Source organism: Abrus precatorius, unplaced genomic scaffold (assembly GCF_003935025.1).
Source record: "Abrus precatorius isolate BTA unplaced genomic scaffold, Abrus_2018 Scaffold9, whole genome shotgun sequence".
Classification (NCBI taxonomy): Eukaryota; Viridiplantae; Streptophyta; class Magnoliopsida; order Fabales; family Fabaceae; genus Abrus; species Abrus precatorius.
The window spans coordinates 14334485-14353400 of NW_020874439.1; the positions used below are offsets into that span (position 1 = coordinate 14334485).

An 18916-nucleotide genomic window follows, 5' to 3' on the forward strand; every position below is an offset into this window, starting at 1 on the left:
CAAAACTCCAATGTTTAATCAATAAAGTTCTGAATTAACAAGCATTTGGAAAGAAAGACAATCAGTTTCACGTTCTCTTGTTCAGAGGTTAATTCCTTAACTCAGTGAACCTAACATTCAATTAAAACATTCTAATTCCTTAGATATGATTTAATTCAACATTGCTTTAAGTATACGAAACTAAAAGATTGCAAGATCAAAGGTCCTTATCCCTAAGAAAACTATAATCTCGGTGATTGGTTCAGATCTGAAGAACAAATTCAATTTCCATTGACAAGAGTTCCTCTGAAATTAGTTAATCAAATTTCCATTCAATTCCTGCGTAAAGTGCAGAATCAATCACTCAATCTATTCCAAAGCTTGAAATCCAGATCCAAAATCAATTCAACACATTCGTTTCAGATCTATAATCCCTAACTATGAACAAATTACACAGCCATGGCAGCAGAGAAAAGAAAAGAAAGAGAAGAAGAGAAGAAGAAAATTAGAATCGCCATAAAAGCTTGCTCCACTCCAATTCCTCTTCGTGAAGCTCCGAAAATCGAATCCCCACTCCTCTCTCTCACTTCCTCCAACAAGAATCTAACTAAAAAAACTGAAAATGAATAGAATCCCCTTTTTCCGGATCGTTTATGATATTTATAGAATTTCTCAGATTTTCACGTCATCACTTTTATGAGAAATAGTAGTTACACAGAGAGTTTTTGGTTGCGCGTTAACACTTTTCCCAGAAATAGTGGCCACGCGCAACTTCCTGATATTGAGCTCTCTGCAACTATCACTCTTGATGATAAAAGTGACAACGCAGAGCCAAGGTAGTTGCGTGTTATCACTATTGCTGATAAAAGTGACTACGCGCAACTCGCCAAGTTAAAGACTCTCTGGAACGATCACTTTTGATGACAATAGTGGTTACGCAGAGCTTTCCTGATATTTTGCCTCTCTGAAACTATCACTTTTAATGATAAAAGTGGTAACGCCCAGGCTTCACTTCTTCTTTGAGCTCTGAAGTGATCACTTTCACTGACAATAGTGATCACGCCTAGTCTGCAATTTCTTATTCTTGTGTTTTTGGAGTCCAGACTTGCTTCTTTCCTCTTCCTTGTCATCAAGCCTCCATTGATATGATCCTTGCTCAATTTATTCCTTCAAAAACAAGATTAAAAACTTAATTCCTAAGCAAAAATTTCACAATTGCTAAAATAACTACAAATTTAAACAAAACTTCAATTCCTTCTTTTTTTCTGAGTTTTTCTGCTTTCTTTATATATTTTTCTTATCAAATGTGTTAGAATTATGCTAAAATATCAGTCAAAATATGGATTCATCAGCATGCAACTCCCCCCACACTTAAAAGTTACATTGTCCTCAATGCAACCAAACAACAAAGACAATTTCAAAGAATACAGAATGGGGAAAGAACTCCCTCAAGGTTCAAGAGTTAGTGCTTCCAAGGACATGCTTTCTACAATTTCTTCTTCCAACTTTGGACTTTGATGAAATTCCTTGAGTTGATGTCTATTGACCTTGAAAATGCTACCAATGACTTCATTCTTAATTTCAACTGCACCATGGGAAAACACATTAGTAACAATAAAAGGACCATCCCATCTAGATCTAAGTTTACCGGCTATAAGTTTTAGGCGGGAATGGAACAAAAGTACTTGTTGGCCCACTTTGAACTCCTTTCTCAAAATATGTCTATCATGAAAGCGTTTGACTTTTTCCTTGTATATTTTTGAGTTCTCATAGGCTTCCAAACGAAGCTCCTTAAGTTGTTGTAATTGAAGTTTCCTTTCCATACCCGCTTGTTCAAACTCTAAGTTACAATGTCTCACCGCCCAATATGCTTTATGGTTACTCTCAACAAGCAGATGACATGCTTTACCAAACACAATCCTGTAAGGAGACATCCCAATCGGTGTCCGGTAAGCTATCCTATGGACCCAAAGAGCATCCTCCAAAAATTTGCTCCAATCTTTTCTATTGGGGTGTACTATCTTCTGCAAAATCTACTTGATTTCCCTGTTAAAAACTTCGGCTTGCCCATTAGTTTGGGGATGATAAGTTGTAGACACTCGATACACAACCCCATACTTATGAAACAAAGCCTGCATGCTTCTATTGCAAAAATGGCTTCCCCTATCACTGATAATTCTTCTATTGCAAAAGATGCTCGAACTGGGATTTTCTCCAAACAGAGAAGTTGTAGATCTCTGTCTTACCTTTCTAGGGACACCAATTTTGTCCAATTCCGAGTAGTGTAGCTCTAGATATGGTCTTTGCAAGAAACTGTATCAAAATAAGAAATTATGGCGGGAATTAAGAAAGATTTATATTTAAGTCCTAAATTACTTACTAACATAAATCTAAACTAACACATCAAACTAATGCACTAATGAAGCTTAATTAAACCAAAAACATGGAGAGAAAGATGTACTAAAATATGACTATCACATACCTGACATGGAACACCTATTTAGAGTATTATGCATTCTATTATGGAACCAAATAGCCTCAGAACACAAATTCAAGTCTACTATCAGAAAATGTAATATATAGATGCAACAGTACAGATGCACAACATTAATCAATCAAATTCAGAGGGATTTTTATACACATAATTTGGAAGTTCAGGGTGCTTTCACTCTCACAAAGAAATAGGGTAGCGCAGAGCAATATTTTCAGGTTTCAACCAACTTTCAAACATAGTTTACAACCCAATCATTTTCAGCAAAAAGCTATTTTATCAAAGTAATGCAGAGTTGATTGTCCTGGTATTTTTCAAGCATTCGATTGTATTACAAGTAGCATATGGTTGCAGTTAATCTCATTCAACAATTTTAGAGCAAACATTTTCACTGACGTCTTTTTAGGTCATCCCAGTTTCTGCGGAATTTTTATTCAAATATTGTGCAATGCAGATTCAAATGCTTCTAAAAAAATTAAATGATAGGGAAAACTTATTCAGTGTATTGTTCATACAATGCCCCATTACCCCATTCAATATTTTTCCCAAACTTCAAACACAGAAAACCCTAACTACAGTTTCAGAGGGATGAGAGTAAGCGTACCTTGCAGGAAGATGCAGAAATGTATGAGAATTGCTTGCTGATGGGGAGTGAGATTTGCAGAGAAAGCTCAGAAAGATATGAAGTTTTAAGAGTGAAGAGTGTGTGTGCGAGCTCAGGTTAAAGAGTATATATAGTTACACTATGCATGTGACACTTTTTTTAAAACAAAAATGAACGTTGGAAAATTAATTGGTCCCAGCGTAATCACTATTTTTGAACAGAGTGAGTGTTCCAGAGAGTTGTTTTTCTTAGAGTGTGGAGCGCGTTATCACTATTGCTGGGCAAAGTGATAACGCGCAGCAGAGTGACAACTTTTTTCAATAAAAGGAGTAATGTAGAAAGATTGAAAGTCTACTCACCTGTGCGTAACCACTTTTGACAGAAAAAGGAAGAGTTCTAGAGAGCTCATTTTCCCATCTGTTTCTGCGTGATCACTTTTATTAGTAAAAGTGAGTGTTCCAGCAGAAATCTTCAAAATACATTCTCTATGTAGCTTCTTTTCTGCAACAAAGTGACTCATTTCATTAACCAATTGCTTCAAAACTCTCAATTGACTCCCTTCAAATACACACTCTAACATTGAATCTCAATTCAAGTATTCCAAATGTACCTCAGAAAACCAGATGCAGCAGAATATTCACATACATTATGCAGACTTTTCAAAAATTTGTAAAATCTGATTATGCAGAATTTTTAAACCTTTGAATACACATTCACCACATCAATTCTCAATTTAAATATCAGATGCACCTCTGAAAGCAGACTCAACAGTATTTTTGCAAATTATTTGTAGAACAGTAGAAAATTACAAATCATGAATATGCAAAATTCTAAAACACTATAAAAAGCTTAAAATGGGTTAGAAATGTGAGTTGCCTCTCACAAAGCGCTTCTTTAATGTCACTTGCTAGACATTAGTTGTCCCTCACTCAAGAGGAACCAATTTCAAGCATGAAATGTTCCTTGTAAATTCCTCTCCATGATAGATCTTCAATCTTCGGCCATTGACCTTGAATTCTCTCCCTATTTTTTGATCTTCTATAAAGATTGCTCCAAAGGGAGAAATCTCCTTAATAAAAACTGGTCTAGACCATCTAGATTTCAGTTTGCCTGGAAACAGTTTTAGCCTAGAGTTGAATAACAATACTTGTTGTCCAGGTTTAAATTCTCTTGCAGAATAAACTTGTCATGAATTCTCTTAGTTCTTTCTTTGTATAACTTTGCATTTTCATAAGCCTGCTGTCTAAATTCCTTCAACTCATGCAGCTGTAGAACTCTCTTCTTTCTAGCACTTGAAAAATCAAAGTTAAGCCACTTGGTAGTCCAATATGCTCTGTGTTCCAGCTCTAAGGGTAGATGACAGGCCTTTCCAAATACTAACTGGTATGGAGACATACCAATTGGAGTCTTAAAAGCTGTCCTGTAGGCCCACAATGAATCATCTAGCCTTTTTGACCAATCTTTCCTTGAGCTGTTCACTACTTTCTCTAGAATTTGTTTGATTTCTTTATTTGAAACCTCCACTTGTCCACTTGTTTGTGGATGGTATGGAGTAGCAACCTTGTGCTTCACACCATATTTCATTAATACAGCTTCAAGATACTTGTTGCAGAAATGAGTACTTCCATCACTTATCAGCACTCTAGGCACACCAAATCTTGAAAAAATATTCTTTCTTATAAAAGAAATCACTACCTTTGCATCATTTGATCTGGTAGGAATAGCTTCTACCCATTTAGAAACATAATCCACTACTACTAAGATGTATTCATGTGAAAATGATGGGGGAAAAGGTCCCATGAAGTCAATCCCCCATACATCAAATAGCTCCACTTCTAGGATGTTGGTTAATGGTAGCTCATGTCTTCTTGAAATATTTCTAGTTCTTTGACATTTATCACAGTTTTTCACATACTTCTTGGCATCTTTGAAGAGTGTAAGACAAAAGAAACCTGCTTGCAAGACTTTTGCAGCAGTCTTTGAGCTTGCATGGTGGCCTCCATATTATGAATTGTGACAATGCCATAGTATCTCAGCTTGCTCACTTTGTGGAATGCATCTTCTAAGTAACCCATTCACTCCAATTTTAAACAAATAAGGGTCTTCCCACACATAGAATTTGCTGTCATGTAAGAACTTCTTCTTTTGCTGCCAAGTAAACCTCTTTGGGATGAATTGAGTTGCCTTAAAGTTTGCAATGTCAGCAAACCAAGGCATGTTTTCCATTGCAAACAACTTTTCATCTGGAAATTCTTCATTTATTTCCAATGATTCAGTGGTTAAACTCTCCAATGGCAATCTGGATAAGTGGTCAGCAACACCATTTTCTTTCCCTTTCTTGTCTTTAATCTCTAGCTCAAATTCTTGGAGAAGCAGAATCCATCTTAATAATCTGGGCTTTGCATCCTATTTTGACAAAAGGTACTTAAGAGCAGCATGGTTAGTGTATACAATCACTTTCGAACCCATTAAATATGATCTGAACTTATCAAAAGCATATACAATAGCTAGAAGCTTTTTTTCTGTTGTTGTGTAATTCACTTGTGCAGGATTTAACACTTTGCTTGAATAGTAAATAACATGCAATTTCCTATCTTTCGTCTGTCCTAAAATAGCACCCACTGCACTATCACTTGCATCACACATGAGTTCAAAAGGTAATTTCCAATCTGGTTTTGCAAGAATAGGTGAAGAAATTAGTTTTTCTTTCAAAATAGAAAATGCATGCAAACAAGCATCATCAAATATGAATTCAGCATCTTTTACAAGTAAATTACTAAGAGGTTTAGCAATTTTAGAAAAGTCTTTGATAAACCTCCTATAAAAACCAGCATGTCCTAAAAAACTCCTAATTCCTTTAACATTGATTGGTGGAGGCAGTTTACTAATGACTTCTACTTTTGCTTGATCCACCTCCATTCCTTTTTCTGAAATTTTGTGACCAAGAACAATGCCTTTTTGTACCTTAAAATGACACTTTCCCAGTTCAAGACCAAATTGGTATCTTGACATCTCTGCAAAATAGTGGATAGATTAGCCAAGCAATCATCAAAAGAATCACCAAAAATAGAGAAATCATCCATGAATACTTCAATGATGTTTTCTACCAAATCAGAAAAAATAGAAAGCATGCACCTTTGGAAAGTGGCAGGGGCATTACATAAACCAAAAGGCATTCTCCTATATGCAAAGATTCCAAATGGACATGTAAATGCAGTCTTCTCTTGATCCAAAGGATCCACTGCTATTTGGTTGTATCCTGAATAACCATCAAGGAAACAATAGAATGAATGTCCAGCAAATCTCTCTAGCATTTGGTCTGCAAATGGTAATGGGAAATGGTCTTTTCTGGTGGCATCATTTAACTTCCTATAGTCTATGCACATTCTCCATCCAGCCACAGTCCTAGTAGGGATGAGTTCATTCTTTTCATTAGCTACAACAGTCATCCCTCCTTTCTTTGGAACAACTTGAACTGGACTCACCCAATTGCTGTCAGAAATTGGGTAGATTATTCCTGCATCTAGCAACTTCATGACCTCTTTCTTAACTACCTCTTTCATGGCTGGATTCAACCTTCTTTGTGGCTGCACAACAAGCTTAAAATTCTCTTCAAATAAAATTCTGTGCTTACAAAATGAAGGATTTATACCTTTCAGATCTGCAATACTCCAGCTGATTGCAGATTTGTGTTCTCTTAAGATTTGCAGCAGTTTTTCCTCTTGTTCTTTCTTGAGCTCATTGTTAATGATGACTGAATTCTCATGGTTCTCATCCAGGAATGCATACCTCAGGTGGGAAGGAAGTTGTTTTAGCTCTATCTTATATTTTTCCTCTTCTTTAACATCCTTTTTCAGCTCCTCCTTCACTGAATTTTTTGCAGATTTTTGAATTGGCAGGGCTTCTAATTGCTGTTGCACTTCTATAATGTATTTTTCATTCAGAATTTCAGATTTGACATTCCCTGCAGATATTATTTCTTCTAACACAACAGTTTCATCTAATTCATTTATATGGTGTTGTGTAATAAAAGCATATAGTATATCTACCTTCATGCATGTATTATCTTCAACTGGATATTTTAAAGCTTCAAACACATTAAATACTACGTTCTCATCTTGAACTCGAAGCATAAGTTCACCTTTTTGCACATCTATTAAAGCTCTCCCTGTTGCAAGGAATGGTCTTCCTAATATCAATGGAATATTAGCATCCACTTCCATGTCCAGAATTACAAAATCTGTAGGAAAAATGAACTTGTCAATTTTAACTAACAAATCTTCAACAACTCCATATGGATAAGTGTATGATCTATCAGCTAGTTGCAGTGTGATGTTAGTGGGCTTCATTTCCTCTATGCCAAGTTTCTGCAGAACAGCCAATGACATCAAGTTTATGCTTGCTCCCAAGTCACACAATGCTCTTCCCACAGTGCAGTTTCCTATTTCATAAGGAATGCTGAATGATCCAGGATCTTTCAGTTTTTGAAGAAGTTTTCTCTTGAGAATGGCATTGCACTCCTCTGTTAAGGGTACTGTTTTGTCGTGCTCTAACTTTCTTTTTCTGGAAAGTAGTTCTTTCATAAATTTTGCATATGAAGGCATCTGCTCCAAGGGTTCTGCAAAAGGAATGTTAATCTGTAATTTCTTAAAGACATTCATAAACCTTTCAAATTGTTCCTCCTGTTTAGGATTTTGGACCCTTTGAGGATAAGGCAGCCTCTTGTATTTTCTAGATCTATTGGCTTGCAAGCATCTTCAAAGAGTTATTTTTTTGTTTTTCTCTCAGAATTCATAAGTACATCTACTTTTTCTTCTGAATGATCTTTCTTCAATAGGTTAAAATTTCCTTGTTGCAGATCTTGTTCAATCTTCCTTTCTTCTGAATCATTGACTTTCTTTTTTGCAGGTTTACGACTTGCAACAACAGCTCCACTCCTTGTAATTATGGCTTGACATTGCTCCTTAGGATTAATCACTGTATTGCTTGGAAATCTTCCTTCATCCCTGCTAGATAATTGTTCAGCTAACTGTCCAATTTGTGTTTCCAGTTTCTTCATAGAAGCTTCTTGGTTCTTGAAGCTTGTTTAGGTCACCTTCATGAATTGCAACATGGTTTCTACCATCTCAGTCAACCTCTCATTCATAGGCTTGGAAAATTTCTGATTTCCTTGAGGTTGAGTGGATGGATTTCTCTGAAAATAAGACTATTGTGTTGCTGAACCTGCATTAGAAAAAATTAAATTGGAGTTAGAATTTTTGGCAGCAGAATAATGATTATTCCAATTAGAATACTGCTGATTTCTATTATTTGAAAATTGAAATCCAGGTGGATATGAGGGTTGTTGTCTCTAAAAATTATTCATATAATTCACTTGTTCTTGTGGTTCACTTGTAGATGCCTCGCATGCACCATTTACATGGTTTCCTCCACAAAAATCACAACTTAGTTGACTGGTAGGTATACTCCCTATTTGAAGGTTGCTGATTTGTTGAGTTAAGGCAGCTAATTGTTCTAAAAACATTTGATTTTGTAGCTGATTCTGTGCAAGAAAGGTTTCCAAAACCTTAGCTTCATGACCAGAGTTTCTTCCTTGATTCCTTGAGTTTGAATTCTGATACATTGACGATGCCATCATCTCAATAATCCTCTGAGCTTCTTCAAAGGACTTTGTGTTTAATGAACCTCCAGCAGCAGCATCAACCATTGTTCTTGTTGCTGCATTCATCCCATTGTAGAAAGTTTCCAATTGCATCCAATCTGGAATACAATGATGTGGACACCTTCTAAGCAATTCTTTGTATCTTTCCTAAGCTTCATACAATGATTCTCCTTCTTGCTGCACAAAGGATGTAATTTCTCCTCTCAGCTTAGCAGCTTTGGATGGAGGGAAGTACTTGGTTAAAAACTTATTCACAAGTTCTGTCCAAGTTGTAATGCTTCCTTGTGGTTGAGCTTGTAACCAGCATTTAGCTCTATCTCTCAAGGAAAAAGGAAATAGTCTCAGTCTGATGGCTTCTTCACTAACCCCATTTATCCTTATGGTGTCACATAGCTGCAGAAAATTTGAAATATGTAAGTTAGGATCATCAGAATTACCACCAGAAAACTGATCTTGTTGGACTAAGTGTAATAAGGCAGGTTTAATCTCAAAATGGTTGGCTTGGATAGTTGGCCTGATAATAGAAGAATTAAAACCTTGCATGTTAGGAATTGCATAGTCCCCTAATGTTCTAATTCTATTTTGCTCTGCCATCTCTATTGCTGGATTTGGTTGTCTCAAAGGTGTAGGTGTTCTTTTCACTCTAGGATTGTTCTGAATTTCTGGAGAATAGACAACTTCTAAATCACTATCACTTCCTATGACTTTTTCTGCTCTAGACACTTTTCTCAATCTTCTTAAGGTTATGTCTATATCAGGATCAAAGATCAGAATTGATTTATTCTTATTTTTACCACGCATATACAATGAATACTATGAAACTAATAGGAAGAAAACAGAAAACTGAACTAGCTTGCAGTATATGTGCTATCTATTTCTAACAGTATCAATGTTGATAAGAAATTATATTACACCACTGCAAAATTAACTTGTTACACTAAATTCACAGAAAATTCTAAATGTGATCTAACACTACAGAATTTCAGAGAAACAAAAATTACTCAATCTGCACTATAAAACTAGTAGGAAGAAAACTATAAACTAAATTGAATCACAATATATATGCAAACTGACTATTGCTAACAGTGTTAATTCTATTAGAATCAGAAATTCATGAATGCAGAAAACATAGAAATTATGCAGAATGAAGTTTACAATTATGCAGAAACATGAAAAATGAGATTATGCAGGAAATACAAAAGAATACAGAAAAGCTACAAAACAGAATATGTCGAAAACACAAAAATTTATGCAGAACAAAAATTAAAATTATGCAGAAGAATGAAAAACAAAATTATGCAGGAAATACAAAAGAAAACAAACGTTTATGCAGTAAACATAGTGCAAAAATTATGCAGAAAACTACACAAGATGCAGAAAAATCATGCAGAGAAACTTGAAAGTAAAACAACAAAAAATAAATGCTCAATCTAGCTACTTTTCTACTACTAATGATATTGAAATTCAAAATTCCCCGGCAACGGCGCCAAAAACTTGTTGTTAGCAATCTAAACACTAGCAAGTGCACTAGTATTGCAGCAAGTAATGAGTAATTTTTAAGATCAAGATATCGTCTCCACAGGGAATTTAGATTTCAAATATCAATTCAAAAATTTGTAACCATTTGAGCCATACGAATTTTGGAGGAGAATTGCAACATACAAAAGCAATAAACCAAAACAATTAAGAGTAAAGAAAACGTGCAGAAAACAGATCAATGAATGCAATATGAGATTAGAAATGGATTGAAAGGTAGTTAAGAATTTACTTCACAAGAATGTCAATATTAATTCATTATGCTTCTGAAAATTCAAGAACTTGGTTAATTAACAATCAGTTTCGCATTTCAATAGCCAAAGGTTAATCCCTTAACTCATTAACCATAACAAGCAACTAAACCACCCTTATCCCTTAGGTGAAGTTTCAAGTTGCATTAAGACATAGAACCTTAAGATTACAGAATTAGGTCTCCTTATCCCTAAGAAAACCCTAAATTCCGATTGCAAACTCAGATTAAAGAATCAAATCCAACTTCTATTGGTAAATGTTCCTCTTTGATGAACCATACGAATTTCCATTCATAGATTGCAAGAAAAGCAGAATTCACAATTCAATTAATCCAAGAACACAAAATTCAGAAGCAAGAATCAAATCAATACATCAATTCGAGTTCCATAAACCCCTAACTACAAGAAAACTACTCAGACATAGGAGAAGAGAAAGAGAAAGAAGAAGAAGAAGAAGAAGAAGAAAAACTCCAAGAAGCCATGGCCGGAAGCTTCAATCTGATTCCTCTTTGTGGAAGCTTCAAGACTTGACCCCAATCTTCTCTCTCAATCTCTCTCAACGACAATCTAACAGAAAAACGGAAAATAAAACTGAACTGAACGGAATCCCCCAAAATCTGAGTGTTTTTGGTATTTATAGAAATTCCCAGATTTGCGCGTTATCACTTTTATGAAAAATAGTAAATACGTAGAAGGTTTATGGTTGCGCGTTAACACTTTTATGAGAAAAAGTGGTCACATGCAACTTTCTTGATATTGAGAGTTCTCTGAAACTATCACTCTTGCTGATAAAAGTGTCAACGCAGACCTCAAGTAGTTGCGCGTGATCACTCTTATGAATAAAAGTGACTACGCGCAACTCGCCAAGATGAAGGCTCTTTGGAACAATCACTTTCGACGACAATAGTGGTTACGCAGAGCTTTCCTGATATTTTGCCTCTCTGAAATGCTCACTTTCTACGACAAGAGTGATGACGCCTAGGCTTTCTTCTTCGTTGTACTCTGGAGTGATCACTTTCACTGACAATAGTGATCACGCCCAGTCTGCATTTTCTTGTTCTTGTATTTTTGGAGTCCAGACTTGCTTCTTTCCTCTTCCTTGTCATTAAGCCTCCATTTTCATGATTTTTGCTCGAATTATTCCTTCAAAAATAAGATTAAAAACTTAATTTCTAAGCTAAAATTTCACAATTGCTAAGATAACTACAATTTTAAAGAAAACTTCAATTCATTCTCTTTTTCTGAGTTTTTCTGCTTTCTTCATATATTTTCCTTATCAAATGAGTTAGAATTATGCTAATATATCAGTAAAAATATGGATTCATCAGTGTTGCATATTTTCGTTCCATAGTTTGCAATTTCTTTCTGTTTTTGCTGTTTGGTGTTAATGCTTTATTTTACTGCACTTAGATGTTAATTTTTCTGCATAATTGTCATATGAATTTTTCTGTATTTTTTTTTACTGCTTCATTTGTTTACTTCTTTTCAATTTTCCATAGCTAATTCCTAATGAATGACCAGATCAAATCCGGAAGATTTATATCCTCCAGATATTGAAATTGATAGGACATTCCATAGGAATCTTAGGAACCTTAATAGACAAAACTCTGCACATACTGAGGAACCATCTTCACCATCTTCTCCATCTTCCATATATTCTTCTCTGCATTATTTAAATTCTGAATCTTTAGAAATGGCAGAAAATGACCTGACACTTAAGGAGCTGCCGCGCTGAACGTGACTTACCAAACTTTGTGTATCCAATACCCGGATGTGGATGCCCCTTTTATTCTTAAAATTGGCCTAATCCATCTTTTGTCTAAATTTCATGGTCTTGCAGGTGAAAATCCACATAAACACCTCAAGGAATTTCATATTGTTTGCCCTACAATGAGACCACAAGGTGTGCCTGAAGAGCATGTGAAATTGAAGGCTTTTTCGTTCTCTCTTATGGATTTGGCTAAAGATTGGCTGTATTATCTTCCACCTGGCTCTATTACAAGTTGGGACACCCTCAAGAGATTGTTCCTGGAAAAATTTTCCCTGCCTCAAGGGCTGCCTCAATAAGAAAGGAAATATGTGGTATTAGGCAGTTGGAGAGGGAAAGTTTGTATGAATATTGGGAGCATTTCAAGAGACTTTGTGCTAGCTGCCCCCATCATCATAGAAGTGACCAACTCCTAATCCAATACTTCTGTGAGGGCTTACACCCAATGGATAGGAGCATGATTGACGCAGCTAGCGAAGGAGCCCTAGTTGACAAGACTCCCGCTGCTGCTAGAAACCTCATTAAGAATATGGCAACTAACTCTCAACAGTTTGCTACAAGGCAAAACTCCATCATGTCCAGGAGTGTTAATGAAATTCAAACTTCAGATTCACACAAGCTGGAGCATAAGCTAGATGAGTTGGTTTCTATGGTAAAACAGTTGGCATCCATCCAAAAGAATTCTGCTGCATATACACCTCCACCTCCATCCATTCCAGCCATGCTTTGTGGGATTTGTTCATCTACGGATCACTTCACTGATAGTTGCCCCACATTGTAAGAAACTAAATCTTCGGAAGGTAATCCTCAAGCTTATGCTGCTAATATTTTTACTAATAAATTTCCTTTTCAGCAGCCGCAGCAACAACAAAGCTGGGATTTATCTTCTAATAGATATAATCCCAGTTGGAGGAACCATCCTAATTAAGGTAGAGAGGAAATGCACAGCATCAAGGCTCTAGCCAACCATTTCCAACTGCATCAAGCTGGACAAAGCAAGCCATATTCAGTCCAGCAACATCATCATCCATCATCTTCATCTCAGTAGCACCATCAAGCATCTTCTTCACTAGCTCCTGCACCTCAAAAGAATGAGTCATCCTTGGAAAACCTTGTGAAGCAACTCACTATGAATAATCTAAATTTCCAGCAACAGAGTTAGGCTTTCCAACAACAGACTTAAGCAAGTATTAAGACCTTGGAGAATCAAATGGGTCAACTTGCTTCATTCCTGAATCAACTTCAATCTCAAGGTTTAGGCAATCTCCCTGCATAAACTGTAACAAAACCAAAGAATGTGAGTGTCATTACCTTGAGATCTGGTAAGGTGATGCAAGAGCCAGAAATGCCTAAGGAGAAGGATCCTAGTTGCATTCTAGCTGCAGAAGATGAAGGAGGAGAGGTTGAGAGGCAAGAGCAGCCTGCACCTATGCCCACACCATGTCAACCAAAAGTGGTAGACAAAGAAGAGAGGTCCATTCCTATTCTTTTCCCTCAAAGAATGGTTCAGCCTAGCAAGAAGCAAGAAAAGGTTGACAAAGAAATTTTGGATACTTTCAGAAAGGTTGAAGTCAATATCCCCTTGTTAGATGCTATCAAGAAAATCCCAAAGTACGCCAAATTCCTTAAGGACTTGTGCACTCATAGAAGGCGGCTAAAGGGTAATGAAAGAGTGAACATGAGGAGGAATGTATCAGCCCTCTTTGAGAGGCAGAAAACTTCCATGCCTAAGAAATGCAAAGATCCAGGGACATTTACTATTCCCTGCATTATAGGCAACAATAGGATAGATAATGCCATGCTTGATTTAGGTGCATCTATTAATGTTATGCCTTTATCTATCTTCACATCTTTGTCTCTTGGACCATTGCAGCCCACAGGTGTCATCATCCAGCTAGCAAATAGGAGCACCACTAATCCAACCGGCCTTGTGGAGGATGTTCTAGTGAGAGTGAATGACTTGATCTTTCCTGCTGACTTCTACATCTTGGACATGCAAGAAGAAGAGCCAATAAAAGGAGCTGCACCAATCATCTTAGAGAGGCCATTCTTGAAGACGGCCAGGACCAAAATTGCTTTATTTGGATTCAATTTATGCATATATTCATGGAAGTCCAATTAGAGAGGGAGGAATAATCATTTTCATGGTACCAAGCATTCATTTTAGAAAGAATTTTGAAGTTTGCCATGAAGGTAATCACTTTCTCAAGCCATAGTGGTCACTTTCCACCAAGGTATGTGACTTTACTCTCTGTAGTTCTCACTTTCAATTTTCATAGTGACCACTTTGAAGGCTTTTAAATTTATTGGTCTACGCGTAACTACTATGAAAGTTCATAGTAGCCACGTGCAACACTCTGGGAAAATTACACATGAAGGGCGCCTCTGTAGTGGTCACTTTGAACTTTCATAGTAACCACTATAGAAACCATTTTTGAACATTTGATACGCGTGGTTACTATGAACTTTCATAGTAACCACGCGCAACCTCTTTTGAAATAACTGAGAAAGGCGCCTCTGGAGTGATTGTGACCTTTTTTAAAATTAAAAACAAACAACATTAAAAGTCCTAATCTAATCTTCTGCTTCATATTCTTCATCTGAGATTGCTTTTTCCTCTGATTCTTCTTCTTCATCCTCTTCTTTCTCCTCCACCACTTCTTCAGCTGGCTGTGGGAAGTGATTTTTGTAGATTGGCAGATCCTTAAAAACTGAGGAGTAAAGGCACTGAGCATTCTCTGCCAAATCAGGAGTATGGTACATTTCCTCCTTGGTCATTCCCATTTTCTGACCAATATTCAGCATGATACATTCCAGCAGCATAACTCCAGCTTTGACGCTGCTGTGGAGTTCAGTTTGCCTCTCAGCTAACTGGTTTTGCCTTTCAGCCATCAGATGCAGCGTTTCCTTCATCATTATGGGTTTTTCCTTTCTGAACTGAGAGGGAATTGGTGCTGCTGAGGTGCAAGAGGTGGTAGCATATATCTCTTTCACCATAGAGACAAAAATAGGAGGAACAAATCTGATCCTCTAATGGTAGTCGCCAATCTCCACCCTTGCATCTTCACAAAGTAAAGTTATGAGTGAGGGAAAGGCAAGTGAATCTCTCTTGGTCTTCAAAATATTGAGGATGCATTCACTGATGACCTCTCCCACATCAATGTACATATCAGTGACTATGGCAAACAGCAACTCAGCTTTTTTCACCGCCAGTGTTGGGCTATGGTTGATTAGCATGAAGGAATTCAGAATGAAAGTGCTCCACACTTTGGCAAATGGCAGCAAATTTTTGGTAATGATGCACTTTGGCTTCTTGGCCTGGTTGAGCTTCCAGGTTGTTCCTGGCCTTCCAATCTTGTCCAAGTTCTCCACATAGTCCTTGTCAGGACTATTCTTGAAAACATTGAACTCCAGCTGTGCAGGTTACTTTGCAGAATTGATGTTTAGCACCCTGTTTAGGTTGGCTGGAGTGAAGTCTACTCTCATCCCTTTGACCATTGTGTGGAATTTAGGGATTTGGTCTCCCTTGAATCTCATGGCGTTGGCATAGAACTCTTGAGTAATCTCCCTCCAACCCATGCCAGCCAATGAGCAGAAGTCATCCCACTCTCTCTTTTGGATCTCTTCCTTGTATTCAGGATATTTGTCTCCAGCTATTTCAAAAGCTTTGTCTAGGACAATCTTTCTCCTCATAATATTTGCCCTCAAGAAGTTCTCATGGGCAATACTTCTAAATCTGGGGTCACATACTTCAATTGGCCTGGAGGCTGAAGCTACATCCATTCTAGCCCTCTTTGATCTTGGAGTGTTCTTTGGAAGGTCCAGTTTGAGTTTTTTTGGAAGATCCAACTGGAGTGTTGTTGGAAGTTCTGGCCATTTTTCAGTTTTCTGCAATAAAGAACCAATTGGACATTTTATTTTTTTTAATACACAAAGGCCTAATTACTGATATACACCATTGAACAATCAATCTTCAGAGAAAATTTTGTTTTTAATTGTATCCTTAGATTGCAATTTCAGAATACATTCACTATCAGAACATATCAAGGTAACACAGAGGGATTATTTCAGGTTGTCAATCAATTTTTCAACAAAACTCTGTAATTTAAGCAAAAAGCTATTTTAGTAGAACAAGGTATGTCAATATTCAAATATACAAGCACAGATGAACAAAATTGAACAACCATATTCAAAGAATTTTTAAATTGATATCCCTAATTTGTAACTCAGAGTGCACACTCTCACAGAAAATTGTGGTACGCAAATGTATATTTACAGGTCTCAACAAATTTTTCAAACATAGTTATGCACTTTAATTGTCAATTCAACATTTTCAGGGAAATTTGTTTAGGTCAACTCAGATTCTGCATAGATTTGGTTCATATAGTGCAATGTAGGTTCAACTATCCCAACAAAAATATCATAATTGACAGGGAAAACCTATTCAGAGTGTTGTCCATTTTATTATTAAACCAAATAGCCTCAGAATAGTGCCCCATTACCCCATTCGAAATTTTCTCTAACTTCAAACACAGAAAACATTGCATAATATAATTTCAAACAATCATTTTCACAATTTTTTTACTCAAAATATTTTTTTATTGAAGTCTTTTTAGTTCAATTCCAATTCTGCAGAAATTTAATCAGATAAATGTCATAATGTAGGTTCAAATCTTTCAATAACAGTTCCCACTACAGTGAAACCTAGGAACAGTATCTTGTAATTCCATTGTTGAATCAGTTAACTCAAAACATTCTGAGTTGCCATATTCAACATTTTCCCCAAAACATTTAAACATACTAACCCCAAACACAGATTCATAGAATAAAGAGAAATGTACCTGAGATGGAGATGTAGAAATGTAGCTCGAGTATGGGAAAGAAAAGAATAGGCTTTTGAATCGACACAGAGGGTGAGAATCAGAGAAATATGGAGAGAAGCGTGAGTTTTAGGGCTGGAGTGTGTGCGTGTTCACTCTCAGGTATATTTCTAGCCATGCATGAGCACGTGACTACTCTTAAAAAGAAAAGTGAACGTTACAAAATTAAAGACTTCCAGAATTGTCACTATTTTTAATCAGAGTGAGTGTTCCAGAGAGTTTTATTTTTCTGAGTGAAGAGTGCGTTATCACTATTGCTGGGCAGAGTGATAACGAGCAACCTATGTGACAATTTTTTTCAATAAAAAGGATAACACATAGAGGGATACTTTTACTTACCTGTGCGTAGCCACTTTTTCCAGGGAAAATGAATGTTCCAGAGAGGTTGTTTTCCCATCTGCCTCTGCGTAATCACTCTCATCAGTGAGAGTGATCGTTCCATAGGAGTGTGTTAACCTTCCTGCCTTTACGTGATCACTTTTATCAACAAAAGTGATTGTTCTGGAAGGGAACATCAAATTGCTTCTCTGCGTAGCTCCTTTCCTGCAAAATAGTGACTCCTCTCATTAGTTAATTGCCTCTCAACCCTCAAATAGCTCACTTATCACACTCTAATCCTTTCAATACACACTCATAACGTCAAGTCCTACTTCATGGATCAAAGTCACCTCAGAAAACAGATGCAGCAGAATTAAAAAGCTTAAATTGCAAAAAGTATATAACATGAATGAAGATTCTATTACAATGCAGAAAGCTTAAAATGGGTTAGAAATGTGAGTTGCTTCTCACAAAGTGCTCTTTTAACGTCACTAGCTTAACGTTAAATGTTCCTTACTCAAGAGGAACCAGTTTCCTGCACACTTTGACTTTCTCCATTTTCCCTGCAAGGTAAATTTTTAGTCTTTGCCCATTCACCTTGAATTCTCTACCATCCTTAGGATCTGGTATCAATACAGCACCATAGGGTGATACCTCTTTCACCACAAAAGGTCCAGACCATTTAGATTTTAATTTTCCTAGAAACAACCTCAATCTTGAATTGAAAAGTAACACATATTGCTCAGGTTTAATATCCCTTTTTAGAATAAATCTATCATGCAACTTCTTGGTTCTTTCCTTGTATAATTTGGCATTTTCATAAGCATTGAGTCTGAATTCATCCAATTCATGCAGCTGTAGCTGTAACGCCCTGAATTTTGTAATATTAATTATTGAGAATTATATAAATCAAAATGTATATTCATGTGTGTATTTTTACATATATGTTGTGAATATGTATGTGTGTGTATATATATATATATGTGTGTGTATGCATGACTGGTTGGGCTGAAATAGGCTAAGTGCCTAAGTGTAGGGCGAGATACTGAGTTGTTCGAGGAAGGACTGAAACTGTCACTTTCTCACTATAGCGAGAGACGTCTTGCTGTAGTGAAAGAGCGACAGTTTGGGGTGCATTTCTGGGTGCAGACTCGCTGTAGCGAGAGGGTCTCGCTGTAGCAAAATTTTGCAGAAACTAAAGTGCAATTTCGTTTGAGATTTTCGTTGTGGCGACAGAGGGAGTCGCTGCGGTGAGAGGTGTCTCACTACAGCGAGAATATCTCACTGTAGCGAGAGTGTCGCGACCAGAAAAGGATTTAAAGGGGGTTAGGGTTAGGGAAGAGTTATTTCTCCCTCTCCCTTCGAAATCCCTTTGATCCTCTCGTCTCCAAACGCTTTTTCACTGATTATATTGCCTCCAAAGCCGT

General features: G+C 36.7%; 2 non-coding genes and 1 pseudogene across 2 annotated transcripts; 2 read left to right on the forward strand and 1 right to left on the reverse strand.

Annotated features, from left to right (window-relative positions):
• The window catches only part of LOC113850865, a 190798-nt pseudogene that overhangs the window by 23902 nt on the left and 147980 nt on the right, over positions 1-18916 (forward strand).
• Positions 8840-8946, forward strand: LOC113851774. Its single transcript, XR_003502339.1, has one exon. It is a non-coding gene; the product is annotated as a small nucleolar RNA R71 (small nucleolar RNA).
• LOC113851716 lies at positions 12585-12690 on the reverse strand. The gene has a single exon (XR_003502284.1). It is a non-coding gene; the product is annotated as a small nucleolar RNA R71 (small nucleolar RNA).